Source organism: Falco naumanni, chromosome W (genome assembly GCF_017639655.2).
Source record: "Falco naumanni isolate bFalNau1 chromosome W, bFalNau1.pat, whole genome shotgun sequence".
In the NCBI taxonomy this organism is placed as follows: Eukaryota; Metazoa; Chordata; class Aves; order Falconiformes; family Falconidae; genus Falco; species Falco naumanni.
The window spans coordinates 17,644,216-17,659,223 of NC_054079.1; the positions used below are offsets into that span (position 1 = coordinate 17,644,216).

At 43.9% G+C, this 15,008-nt stretch overlaps 1 pseudogene; it reads right to left on the reverse strand.

The window, feature by feature from the left end:
• Positions 1–15,008, reverse strand: part of LOC121080423 — a 191,845-nt pseudogene that overhangs the window by 81,122 nt on the left and 95,715 nt on the right.

The following is a 15,008-nucleotide window of genomic DNA, read 5'->3' on the forward strand; positions in this document are numbered from 1 at the left end:
AGATTGTTGTTTATTCCCCGCAGCCGGCGCAAGACAATTTCTCTTTAGATGTCCAGGCTTACCACAACCATAGCAATTCCCCACACCACGCATCGCTGCAAAAGCAGCAGCCATAGCTTCAAACTTATGGTCAACCGTACCAATTCGATTACATGCTTCCACCATTTCCACCAGAGTGGGGTTTGGGTTGGGAAGAGACTTCAGTAGCCTTTTACAATCAACATTAGCATTTTCAACAGCTAGTTTTGTTAGCAATATATCCCGAGCTTCCGCATTATCTACTTGATGTTCCAAAGCCTGTTTTAGTCTATCAATAAACTGCATATAAGGTTCTCGAGACTCCTGAGTGATGTTAGTAAAAGCTTTTTGTGGCTTTTGTACGTCAGGAACCTGGAAAAAAGCCTTTTTTCACCTCTTCTCTATTTGCCTCGAGAGCTGCACGGGGGCAGTTTTGAGCCTGCGCTACAGGATCAGTATGTGCACCGGTGCCCGTAAGATGTTCTATTGTTAGTGCAGCTAATGCAACATCATTATGATTAACATACGTGAGCAGGAGTGCTTGCAGTCCCCCTCTCCAATGCGACTCCCATAACGTGTACTGAGTCGGGGTTAGTAACAATCGTGCTAAAGATTTCAAATCATGAGGAGTCATGACATAAGTATCAAACACAGAAGATAACAGACTTATAAAATAGGGAGAAGAAATACCATGTTCTGTAACTGTGCGGCGCAGTTCTTTAACAACCGAAAAAGAAAGAGCCTCCCATCGTGCTCCCCCTGCCCAACCCTGAGAATACAAGACCGGAGCAACTATAGTTTTAGCCATTTCTAAATCCCCCTCCTTTAAGGCTTGTTTCTTTATTTTTGTCCACACATCACGTAGATCAGGAGGGTATACAGGAGGGTATAAATCAGGTTCTTGTTCAGGGTCTATCGGTCCTGGGTCAAAGGGATCTTCTTCTGGTGGATACTCCACTGCATTGACACCCAGGGGTCTAGAGCACTGTGACTTAGAGGCCGATAAGGAAAGAGCTATAGGAGTTTGCGATTCCTCCTCCTCTCCTTCCTCTGCCTTTTCTTTTTGTGCTTTCAGAGTCTCAAAAATAACTCTCCATGAAGAGAGCAGACAGTGGGACTCAGTATTGCCTTTTGTCGCAGAATCCCACAATTTCACCCCTGTGTCATCCCAAAGTTCCTGCGTAAAAATTGTAGATGCAGTCACTGCGGGCATATTTACTTGCACCCACTTAAGCATTGCTTTAAGGTCATGCCCAGAAATACTTTTCTTATGTTTGTTAAGGAGACCTTTCATAAGCTCATATACATCTCTTTCTGGGGACGAATCCTGATTCCCCATTACGGATTTCCCACAGCTCACCTCTCAACTCCGGAGGGATTTCAGGCCGGCCGGCTCCCGCTTCCTTTCAGCAGATCATTCAAAGTTCTGTGGGATTCGCTGCATGTCGCTCAGATAGGCGATTTGAGATCCCCTCCACATCAGATCCTTCACCGGATCACGGCGGGGTCACCAATTTGCAGCGAATGAAGAGACGGGACACAACTTGATCCAAGCAAGTTGTCCCTTTATTAGTGATTTTCTTACAATTATATACGTTTCTATCTTCTACATATTACACACTGATTGGTTAAATCTTAAGCGTAAAAAACACTGATTGGTTGACATTTAAGGCACACGGTTAAAACAATAGGAACTGATTAGTTTACCTTGTCATAGCAACAATTTCTATTCTAAGATTAGGGGGTTTCTTCCTACGTTACTTTCTTAATTAATAAAGTTCCTTATCGGCATTATCCATTCCCTTATCTGGCTACTTGTTTCTCTGTCCATCTGGTTGCCTCCTCAACTGTAACGGCTCAGGGGTCTGCATTTAGCTTGTTCCTTTGTTCCCAGGATTTGTTCTCAGGATTTGTCTATCAGTGACTTCGCAGAAATGTCTTCCTCTTTGCTGAGGTGCCTGTCGGTTGTAATACCCAGCTGACGATCCATACAAAGGATTTTAAGAAGTAATGAACACAGTAAATGGAGCCAATCAATTCATCCCTCATAGGAAAACTCAGACTATAAAGACAGTCATGGACTTGTTAGGCTAAAGACTGTGAAATGGAATGTGCTATTAACCCGTTGCGTTTGTACCTGTCCTCTTTCAAATTTGTTGAAGTTAGTTTCAGATTTGCTGAGTTTTCTCTTTCCTGTGTCCCCCAGGTCTCTGTAGATATTTAGGAAAACATTAGCATCTGTCCCAGCACCATAGATATCTCCAGTGAACGCGCTGATCTTGTACATGTGAACTGCAGAAAGAAAGGGAGACATGATTTCTGGCCTGGTGAATTATCAAGGTCCATCTTAGATACTGAATTTACCTAAGAAAATGGTTCCCAAACTTTCTGCTCATTGCTCAGTTCTTGGAGGTTTCAAATCCCATATGCTTTGTCCTTCCAGGCTTCTGGTAATGATCCAAGGATTGGGGAATCACTGGGCTGAAATGTGCTGACTTCCCTTCTCTCCACCTAATCAATGCCTGTGTGTTGCTTTGATCAGAGTTCACGGTTAAAAGTGCCAAGAATCGTTATGGTTGTTAGTGGATGCGAAGTCAATAGAGGTGAGGTAACTCAGCACCTTTTCATACTGAGGCTCAAGGGACATATATCTAAGAACAAGTGATACAGTGTTGGGAATTCTTAGTACTCCAGCTTCCATAAACAAACTCCAGGGATTCAGATGTGCAATTACTACCAGAGTTAATGGCATGTATCTCTATAAATTCCCCAAGTGGAAAGAGAACAGGTTTCTGAGTTCTTTTGCTGAGACAGTATTTAATTAAGGAAGTGTTGGAGCTGTATGGTTAAAGTACCCTTTCTCTTTAGGTTGCTCAATGATGATCCAATAAAACCTCATCAAGTCTTTAGAAATGTTGTTTACCAAACCTGTTAAATACTCCTACTTTTATTTTGCTACCCTTTTCCTAATTACACAGGGAAAACAAACAGTTACCAAAAGCACCCTCGCCAGGAAAGCAATTAGGGGCTGTGCAAGTCTCTGATTACCTTGGCGGCATACGAGCCCTGGAGAATGCCTCCTTGCAAATCCCAGGGCAATGCAGATGAGGAAAAGGTGCAAAGTCCCAGTTAGGATTCCTCTTTGTACTTTAACAGCATCAAAGAAAATATCTATATTGTATTTTTCTTCCGTACCTAGCTTCCCCAGTACAATAGGGCCTATTCTGCTTCATCGTCCATGAAAGATTTCCATTGATTTTTCTAAGAAATGGATCGGGACCATCACCTGAGACCACTCATCAGGCTAGGTGCAATGCCACGTTTTCTGGTTTGACTCTTCACATCATGCTCTACAAAGTTACAGCTTCATATTTGAAAGACAACCGCTGCACTGGTAATGAAGGAAGCAATGTGTAGAGTGTAATTAGTCAACACATCCCTCTTTGGTTTTTTCTTGCTGGTTGTAGCGACCTTCAGGACTGAAATGCAGTCCAATAAATAAAATATGATCCTCAAAACACCCCAAGCTGATTTTCTTTTGCTGTCATTTACACTGTGTCACTGCCCAAGATGTAGAAGGACTCACAGATACATCAGATATAATTCCCATCCCAGATATTTTATAGCTAAAGCAGAAATTCTCAAACTTAGCCTTAGCTCCCAACCAAAAGAAACTTATCCAAAAATTCCATATATTGTAAAACTGGTTTTAAGGCTTTGCCTTTAGAAGGAAAAGTGAGTCACCTAGGTTAGTTAACATATGGTAACTAACGCAAGGTAAAGCGGGAGAAGTTAGTAAGTTAAGGTCATGCAGGCAGCTAGCAGTCATGACACTTGCTAATTGATATTAAAACTGTCTTTGACTCTGCATGAAAAAGCATCACCCTTGAGCTACCACGTAGTTCCTAACAGGAGGGAAGAGCACACCTCTCCCTTCTAAGGGCACAGCGCAAGGCTCCAGCCTTCCTTACAGCAAGGCGCCTCTTCCCTTGGCAATGGAAAACACTTATAATCCATCTAAATTCCAGCCTGACAATGGTGTTCTGTAAATGCCAATCAGACTCCGAGAGAAAAGAAACAGGGAGAGAAATTATTTTCTCTGTTCAATCATCTTGTTGCCAGATGTGAGAACCACAAATGAAAATGGCAGCTGAATTCAATTTGCTCTGCTCAGGATGTAGGAAGGTTCATGACTTCTCTCAAGGGCAGAAGGAGCTCAGGGTGGGAAAAGGATGTCCTGGAGGAAAAAGAGTCAGGAACAGCTGGGCATACAGAGAAGCAACGAGTTTAGAATGAAAGTTCAGTACTTGTTCGGTTGCTTCAGCTACTAGGGGGGCCAAACACTGAATAGGAACACTTTCTAAGATGGGCTCAGAACTGAATAGGAATTAAGCCTCCTCCCCAGATGCACTTTAACGAAGTGAGGGTGGCTGCCCAGAGCCAAATTTTTAGAGGGTGTCCCTATGTACCTGAAAGGCAGCAGAAAAAACAATTTGGGGAGGAAAGAGGAACATAAATCAGACTGGCAGGGTGGGAAAGGAAGGGGCTGAGTGGACAGGACAGATGAAGTTGGGCAAACAAGTAAAGATGTTTGCAGAGCCCAGAAGATGAGATGGAAGAATTTTATTAGGCATCAGAGGAGATGTGCAAACTGTGTGTGTGAAAGGATGTCTGTGACAGGTTTATAAATGCCTTACAGGAAAATGATGGTGTTATTGCACAGAAGCACTTCAGGTATGAGAGGCCAGAGAACAGGAAGGGAAGGAAATGTGAACAGTCGTACCAGTGTTGCATTTGTCTGAACCACACATCCAAGGGGTTTGTTCCAAAAATCAGGTGAATAGGTCCCTACCTACTCGTAGGATTATATTACCTTCTAATGGGTCTTCAATTTCTTCCTCTGTCTGCTTGAGTGTCCCGTCCTTCACGAGTTTTCCAGTAAAAATATCAGATGATACCATCCCTCTGATAATCTCGCTGTCATCTTCAGACTTTGCAAGCCGTCTTTCACATGGAAATATGACAGTTTCTGAGCCCTGAAGTAAACATGACAGAGATAATCTCTTCAAAACAACATGAACACATTAGCATTTCCCCTTTGAAAATACTCTGACATGCAGGCAAAGATTTTCAACTCATGTGTGTATGCATGTGTATGTACATGCAGAACTGAAATAGTGTATAGAGAGATATATTTACTCCCGAAAGAGGACATCTGAGGACTCTGAGAAGAAGCACTGAATGTGTAGTGGAGAACAGCATTCCCAATGGCTGCATGAGACCAGCTTTATGATCCAGTAGATCTCTGCCCTTCCCAGCTTTCAATCTTGCAAATTCTTAACCAGGACTGCACCATTCCTGCTGAAGCCATGTTTTACTAGGACTCTGCCAGCCCTCTCCAATCCTTATTCGGGCAACATTCCCTTTGAAGTCAGTAGGGTTTTTTTCTGAGTCAATACTTCAAGATTTTGCCCTATAATTCTGTGACTCAAGCTGGTTTCCAGGCAATTCCCATATGTACAAGAGGAGAAAAATAGCAATTTAATTTTTTATCTTTTGTTTTGCCTTCACTTTGGTGGAAACAAATATGATTCCTATCATCAAACAAACAAACCCAATAGAACATATTTTCCACTTGGTAAACAAAATCAATCCCAGACTACTCATTAAGAACAGACTCCTGTAAGGCCTCCAAGATGGTAAGATGCAGCCGGCTTTCCACCAGCTGGGCACACCAGGCCATGTCTCCGTAAAGGAAGGGGCATGAGCCATCGTGCAAGCTGCAGAGCCCACAAGTCTGAACAGAAACAAAAAGTTAGTTTTAAGCTCACAGTAAGTAAATAAAAAGAGAAAAAAACAATCCTTTCCTTACTGACAACTTCATTGTTTCTCTCCTAAGTAACACAGGGACTTTCTGCTCTTTCCAGTACTCTGTGTGCCATCGCTTTCATGTATAGCATATGTAGGAACACTGTCCACGTTAATTATTCTCATGCAACTATGTATCAAACCAATGCAGGGTTCTTTCTTCACTATTTTTACTATTTAAATAATGCAATATTAATATATAGGAGAACAAGGGAATAGCTCTCACTGCAGGAATACCAAATATTATTATCACTGTGTACTACTGCCCTGGGCTGCCTTGAGCCACCGGATCCTGCCCCCCCTGACATGGTCACTGGGGAGGGGTGGGTTGTGCAGCTAAGATCAGGGGGCACTCCAGTCACTGCTAACCTGGAACGAACAGGTCATCCTACCCACCCACCACCCACCCCCCGCGTGCACAGACCCCGGCCAAGCTGATCTGCAGGAGCTGAACTCCTCCTGGGGACTTGTGTGACAAAGTGCCTTGAGTCTGCAGCAGAATCATCCTCCGAACTGGCACAGCCCAAATCTGCGGCTGTCAATAAAACATCATTTCCCTCCTCTCTGCTGCTCCCCAAAGTGCTGCTGTTTAACCCCAGACTTGCAATGTTTAACTCCATAAGGTGGTTTGGAGCATGACTCGTACAAAATGGTGTCAAACAAAACTGGCAGCACTTTAGATGATTTCAAATATTTTACTCTCAAGTGTTATTTGTGCTGTACAAGCAAAATACAGCACCTAAGGACTGGTCACACCGCTGCTTCTGCCTGCTCGTTTCTGCACTGGCTGCCTGACCGCATAACCTGTATTATCTCACTGTATGCTGAGCCGATGAGCAGCGCTTATCTCCCCACCTAGTCTGGGAAGAGAGGGCTTTCCAGAATGATGCTTCACTCCTGAAACTCTCTCCTCCCCGTAAGGATCCCACTTCAATCCTGTCTCTCGTTGAAGCTTTTAACTGCTCCTAAACATTCATAATGTTGGCTGTACATGTCATTGATATGAGCACTGTTTATTTGGTAATAGGCTATCTAGGGACTTGAGTGCCTGCACAGTGGGGTGTAATGTGCAGTTACTGCAAGAGTTAATTGCATCATTATTGTTAACAACCATGTCGTTGCCACAGTTTTTATTGGAGTTTCCTTGTTAGTGATTGCATTAATATTTAAGTGACGTAAAGTGCACTGTTTTATGTTACCCACAGTAAAATCCTCTTGCAGCTCCAAACAGAATTTCTTTCATTAGAGTCTGAGTCTGGCCCCAAGCTAGAATCAGGGTATGATAGTGTGCTAAAAGTCAGTGCTTTGCCCTTCTCCAAGTTGTAACAAATGAAATATAATTATCAGATATAATGGGCACGCCAAGACAGAGCTTTATTGGCATGCAACAATCCCAGTTTCCTACCCAAGTGCTTTCAATTTAATCTGAAAAGTTACTGACCTCATTTTTCTTTTGCAGCGTTACAGATACATCTAGACACATCTTAGCAGTCTAATCAGGTAGCACAGCTTTTAGAAGCGTTGGCAGCATATTGCTATCCTGTGGCAGGTCATAATATCCTGCAGCTGATCAGCGGCATCATGCAGTGCTCTGCTTTCTTCTTTTTTCCCATGCCATAATCAAAAGATCAGAAGAACTGTAAATCTCTCAATTTTTAAGTTGTTCATGGTTTTCCTCCCTTCCTCCGCTTTCCCAGGTTCCTTACTATGTGTCTTTCAAAGCTGCTGTAATGACTACAGAGCCATGCAGCCCTAAGACCCTTTCTGAGCTAACGGAAGAGCACCCACGAGCTTCCCAAAGTGCTCAGTTAATAGTAGGTATAGAAAGAGGCAGATCAGAAATCTCTTTTCCCTTGATTTCCACACCTTTGTGCATCTCCCTTTTCATCTTCCCTAGCCTATGACCAATAATATCTCCAAAAGCAATGTCATCTTGTTCATCAGCCTAATGAACCTGCCCAAGGCAAGGGATGGTCAATACACAGGTAGAGGGTCTGATAACAACTGACTGGCAAAAAGGTGATCACGAGAAACAGGCAAAGGGTATTGGCTTGTGAAAAACTTGTACAGGAGGATACAGGCTTAGGCACGATGATGAGGGTTCAAGGCAGACCTTTGGGATGATCGTGAAGCAATGAGAGTAAAACATATCCTGGAGATTTTGAAGGAGAAAGCAAGATGAGAAGTAGGTTCACCATGACTGAGCAAGCCATGTTTACACCAACTCTTGATATTGGAAGTCACTTCAGGATGGGACAGACCTGAGCATTGAGGTGGAGATGAAAGCTGACATCCCTTCAGAATAAGGGGAGAAAGGACAAGAAAGAGGAGAGAGCCCAGGTGTTCCCAAAGACAGCTACTGCTCCAATTCTGAACTGGTCCTGAAGAGGTGATTTTCTTCTGACCTTCCCTGCAACCAGATTCATTCCTGTTCCTACAGCCAACATCCAAAAGCAGGGTAGAAGAACAGTTTCCTACGTGGACAAGATCAAGATGTCCAGTCTGGCTGCACTGCCTTAATCCCGCCAACACGAGCAACCAAAAGTCCCAAGACCTATATTGATGGGTTTTAGATGAGTGATTCAGGGACTTGCACTGACAAGCATTTTGCTTGTCTTAATTGTACTGGCTCCCTGCATTTATTCCTCCAGAATTAAGGAATTGATGAAATTATTTCTTGTCCATGTTTAGCAACAATACTTCTTTCCCTATGATTGTTCAAAAAAAATCTACACATGAAAATAGGATGCTTTGGCCTCTTGTGTCACCCAAACCCACCATTATCTAGATAATTACGCTAAGTTAGCCTTGGGCACTTGGGGATGTCCAGCGACAGTGGTGCAGTGCAGCACAGGGACATCTACTCAGCCCTGTATTTCTTTAGCTGTATTTGCACAGCAATGGGTACAGACTCAGGAATCTCCCTTCTCAGTCCAGCAAGTAAGTCACAATAACATTGCCTCCAAACCCAGGAGGCAGATCGCTCCTTCACACAAAAGATGAAGAGTAGTAAAGACCTCTAAAAGGTTGAGGAGCAACATAACTGCTTTGCTTCCATCCACTGACAGGGGGAAATAATTCTGTTCTAGTCAAGAGGTACTATGAGAACAGCATTTTTTGAAAAGCAGTGATTGCAGAGTCTTATAGTCAACATTTGGAGAATAAAACATGGTAATACATGTTTGTTGTCCCCAGATCCCCAAGCTCTAGCAAGTTCATTAGTGTGCATTGTTCTTTAGGGAGTCATTTTTCAATGTTAATCACACTTTGCATAGAGAAGATGCGCGTTGGGAAATGGAAATGGCTGCTAATGGGAAATATATTTGGGAGTGCTGGGATGTGCAGCCTACCTTTCCATTTGGCAATAGTCTCCGAATCATCACATGGTCCAAATGCCATCTAGAATTCAGCCCTTCGCCACTGTGTCCTATGTAAATCTTTTCAATAATGTCACCAACATCCTCCAGCTACAGGAAAAAGGGGAGGGAGGAGAGAGAGAGAAAGATGATGGCATGAACAACAGGTGACTTTTGAGACACTCCTTCTTTAGCTTATTTCCTATTTGTCCAGTCTGTATGAAGTCCCAGGGGAGCAAATATTAGCATTGATGCCAATTATGCCCCAACTTACATTTTAGCTAAAGGGCTTCCCTGAACTTCTGTTCCAAAAATGGAGAGAATCTTGCTCTACACAAATTACCCACTGTACAAGATAGGTCTGGCTGCACAGCAGCAACCCTGCATTTCAAGGCTTCTCTGTATGAGTGTGAATGAAGGTAATTTTTTAGAAATAGCAATGCTGCTGCATCTTAAAGTTGTTCTTTTTATATCCCTTTCCTTTATAAACACTCATGTGCACTCTTATAACACTGGAAGAATAGCTTTGATGCCAAAGTACAACATTAACAGCCTGGTTTTTTGTATCATCTCTCTCCTGTTCCGCCACAGAATCCCAATGCCGAGCAAGGCACCAGAATCACTATCTTATGAAGTGGCTACTGGTTTTTTATGCCTTACCTTATTACTTGAGTAATTTGTTCCCAGTCCATTACTTTTAAGTTACCTCCCTTCCAAAAGCTTGACCAGGAAAAATGGTATTTGCTTCTAAGTAATAGCTTTTGGTTATTTCAGTGCAAGCTTTTGTTTAGCTGGCCTTTAAAAAAACAAGGCTGGCTGCAAACCTCCTTTGCATGTAGGAGAAGCGCACTGGGCCGTCTTTCTGCCCATAGGGACCCAGAGACTTTTTTTTCTTGGAAACATGAGAAAACTGAACAACTCAATTTGTACCACTGGAGACTACTCCTTTGTCGCGACGGAGGGAAGACACAGTCACTCAATATGAGTGATCAGCAGACTTCATTTATTGTGTCTTACATTCATCTTTTATACCTTGTTATAATTAGCTCATACATATTACAAAAGTTAAGCTCATTATTGGTTAGTTGCCTAAATACCAAGCCCGCCCCTAGTTTCTCTTCTGTAGTTATCTGTTCCCTCCTGCAACATTCTTTATCGACCCCAATCTTCTTGCTATTGTGTAACAAAAACAGCCAAGGACAGTGTGTAGGACAAGGCCTCAAGGACAAGAGTCCAAGTACTGATAGCCTGATGAATAGAGACTTGTTAGAACTCATAGGGCACAAGCCCTGGGAACAAAGGAGCAAGCTAACTGCAGACCCCTGAGCCGTTACAGTTGAGGAGGCAACCAAAAAGACAGAGAAACAAGTAGCCAGATAAGGGAACGGATGGCACCGATATGTAAACAAGAAAGCCGCGTAGAAAGAAACTCCCTAACCTTGGAATAGAAATTATTGCTATGTCAAGATAAACTAATAAGTTCCTATTGTTCTAACAGTGTGCCTGAAATGTCAACCAATCATTGTTTTTTACGCTTAAGATTTAACCAATCAGTGTGTAATATGTAGAAGGTAGAAACGTATATAATTGTAAGAAAATCACTAATAAATGGACAACTTGCTTGGATCAAGCTGCGTCCCGTCTCTTCATCCGCCGCAAATTGGTGACCCCGACGTGATGCGGTGAAGGATCTGATGTGGAGGGACTCTCAAATCGCCTAACTGAGCGACATGCAGGGAATCCCACAGAACTTTGAATGATCTGCTGAAAGGAAGCGGGAGCCGGCCGGCCATAAATCCCTCCGGAGTTGAGAGGTGAGCTGTGGGAAATCCGTAATGGGGAATCAGGATTCGTCCCCAGAAAGAGATGTATATGAGCTTATGAAAGGTCTCCTTAACAAACATAAGAAAAGTATTTCTGGGCATGACCTTAAAGCAATGCTTAAGTGGGTGCAAGTAAATATGCCCGCAGTGACTGCAACTACAATTTTCACGCAGGAACTTTGGGACGATACAGGGGTGAAATTGTGGGATTCTGCGACAAAAGGCAACACTGAGTCCCACTGTCTGCCCTCTTCATGGAGAGTTATTTTTGAGACTCTGAAAGCACAAAAAGAAAAGGCAGAGGAGAGGAGGAGGAATCGCAAGCTCCGATAGCCCTGTCCTTATCAGCCTCTAAATCACAGTGCTCTAAACTCCTGGGTGTTAATGCAGTGGAGTATCCGCCAGAAGACGACCCCTTTGACCCAGGACCAGTAGACCCTGAACAAGAACCTGATTTATACCCTCCTAATCTGTGTGATGTGTGGGCAAAAATAAAGAAACAAGCCTTAAAGGAGGGGGATTTAGAAATGGCTAAAACTATAGTTGCTCCGGTCTTGTATTCTCAGGGTTGGGCAGGGGGAGCACGATGGGAGGCTCTTTCTTTTTCGGTTGTTAAAGAACTGCGCCGCACAGTTACAGAACATGGTATTTCTTCTCCCTATTTTATAAGTCTGTTATCTTCTGTGTTTGATACTTATGTCATGACTCCTCATGATTTGAAATCTTTAGCACGATTGTTACTAACCCCGACTCAGTACACGTTATGGGAGTCGCATTGGAGAGGGGGACTGCAAGCACTCCTGCTCACGTATGTTAATCATAATGATGTTGCATTAGCTGCACTAACAATAGAACATCTTACGGGCACCGGTGCACATACTGATCCTGTAGCGCAGGCTCAAAACTGCCCCCGTGCAGCTCTCGAGGCAAATAGAGAAGAGGTGAAAAAAGGCTTTTTTCCAGGTTCCTGACGTACAAAAGCCACAAAAAGCTTTTACTAACATCACTCAGGAGTCTCGAGAACCTTATATGCAGTTTATTGATAGACTAAAACAGGCTTTGGAACATCAAGTAGATAATGCGGAAGCTCGGGATATATTGCTAACAAAACTAGCTGTTGAAAATGCTAATGTTGATTGTAAAAGGCTACTGAAGTCTCTTCCCAACCCAAACCCCACTCTGGTGGAAATGGTGGAAGCATGTAATCGAATTGGTACGGTTGACCATAAGTTTGAAGCTATGGCTGCTGCTTTTGCAGCGATGCGTGGTGTGGGGAATTGCTATGGTTGTGGTAAGCCTGGACATCTAAAGAGAAATTGTCTTGCGCCGGCTGCGGGGAATAAACAACAATCTCCTGGTCCTGGAGTTTGTCCAAAATGTCGGAAAGGGCGTCATTATGCTAATCAATGTCGATCTAAGTATGACATCCAGGGACAACTGATACAGGGAAAACGACCACAGAGCGCAGGGCAGCGACGCGCAGACACAAGTGCCACAACTGACATTTCAACAACCTCGGAGAGAAGCACCGACACCAACCCCTGTCCAGCAACCTCAGGCAGCGCCGGATTGGACCTGGCAACCTCACACACAGTAACGTTGTTCGATTCCTCGGTTCATTTATTATCAACAAATGTCAAAGGACCGTTACCCCCCGATACACAAGCTCTATTAATTGGTAGATCTTCCACAACATTGTCTGGTCTCTTTGTTTTACCAGGTGTTATTGACTCTGACAGTGTGGACGAAATCAAAATCATGGCATGGACTCCATTTCCGCCTTGTACGATACCTCAGGGTAGTCGAATAGCGCAATTGATTCTGATTCCGGCAAGGGTAAGCTCTCTTATCACTGATCATCCTCCGCAGAGGAGAGGAGGTTTTGTGCAGGAGCGGGCTGGAAGCTAGGACCATGCATGGCAATCAGTTAGCTGAGGGGAATGTGCTCGAGCTTGTCTAGACAACAATTAACATGATGAGGCATGTTTACAGAGCACGGGGGAGTGGGAGACGGATGGCGCCAAGGATGGCGCCAAGGAAAGGTAACACCTTGCTGTTAATTGCTGGCAGTTAACCACCAATCAGGGATTGCCTAGTATGCAAGGTTTAGCTTCAAGAACCAATCTGTTTAAATCGCGCAGCTTCTGAAAGTGTATAAAAACGCGTGCTTCTGTATAATAAATTGACATTTGCTTGCATCAAGCTGCGTCCCGTCTCTTCAGTCGCCGCAAATTGGTGACCCCGACGTGATGCGTTTAAGGATCTAACGTGAAGGGCTCTCGAATCGCCTATCTGAGCGACACGCAGGGAATCCCACAGAACTTTGAATGATCTGCTGAAAGGAAGCAGGAGCCGGCCATAAATCCCTCCGGAGTTGAGAGGTGAGCTGTGGGAAATCCGTAACGGGGAATCAGGGTTCGTCCCCAGAAAGAGACGTATATGGACTCATGAAGGGTCTTCTAGTCAGATCAGGGAGTCCGTGCCTCAGTTTCCTCAAATGGTGACCCCTCTGGTGGTGTTCCGAAGCCTTGGAAGAATAAGGACGGAAAAAAGACAGCTCGTGGAAGAGGGCTGCGTTCCGGAGGAGACGGCTTGGCTGAACGATCGTCTTGCTGTCTGGACCAGGCGGACAACCTAAACCCCGAGGATAACACCTGTATTCATCGAGACAGGTGAGCAGCCAAGAAACTTTAGAGACTTTGAAAGAATGAAAGTGTGTACATACAGCAGCCGATTGTATGATGCTGCCGCGGAGGGGAACTCCGTGTCGGGAATGCATTTAGCATCTTGGTGGCAAATTCTGATTACTCTTTGACAAGTGTGGACTAATTCTACTAACGGTGCTAAACCAGAGGAAGCTGTAAATTCCACCGACAGCGCGACTCTTCTCAACACACTGTCAACAATGGCGATTCTGTCCACACCTCCTCTGCCCCCAAAGCTTCTGTCACTGATTGCAGCGACCCTCACAACACAGGAGCAAGCACAGGAACAGGACAACTCGGACAATGATTTTATTGACACTGATAAACCTTTTGATCCAGGTCCTATAGATCTGGAAAAGGAGCTAGACCTTTCCCCCACCCCCTTGTCTCTCCTGATGCATTGATTGTATTTCTGGGGAGGGTGAAAGGGAGTCTGAGGGATTGGTGACAGGAATGCAAGTGGGAAACACTTCAGTCATGGGTTTGGGGAGTCGCTATGGCATGTTCAGTATTTTGTCAGACAAATCAACCTGCAGAGTGGCAGCCTGTGCAATACAAGGCTGTTAAAGGGTTCAGCAAAGCAGTGCGGGAAGGGAGGATTCATAATACATTTGCTATGTCCCTTCTTGAAGTGATGGCAGAGCCTTATACGCTCACACTGCATGATTGGAAGTTATTGCTTTGTATGGTACTAACTGATACAGTATATGATGTGGTTATCTGATTTTTGTGAGCTATGTGTAGTGGCCTTGATTGAAAACCTTAATCGGGGAATTGCTGTTAACTATGAGCAGTTGGCTGGAGAAAATTAACTGTGCCGATTCTGTGACTCAGGCAAGGTATCCCAGGGACAACTACTTGCAAATGAATGAGATGGCTATTAAGGCAGTCAGGATGCGGGAGTCTTGCCACAGTCTTGCAGGGTCCTAGAGAGTCACTAACTTTAATACTAACTTTATTGATTGGCTTCAGATTATTTTGCAACAAGTCGAACATCAGGAAGCTCAAGGGTTGCTTTTAAAACAACTAGCTGTGATAATGTCAATGAAAATTGTAAACGGGCAACTTTCACAATCACAACCCCAACATGTGTCAAATGATTGTAACGCAGAACTCACAGCAGACTGTAATTCTCAGGCTGAGTTCTGGAATGCAGCATAACAGATTTTTGCTTCTCTAATCTCTTCTGTAAGAATAGTACATGCTCTTAACTTGCTTAGTAAATTAGGCTGCTGGCT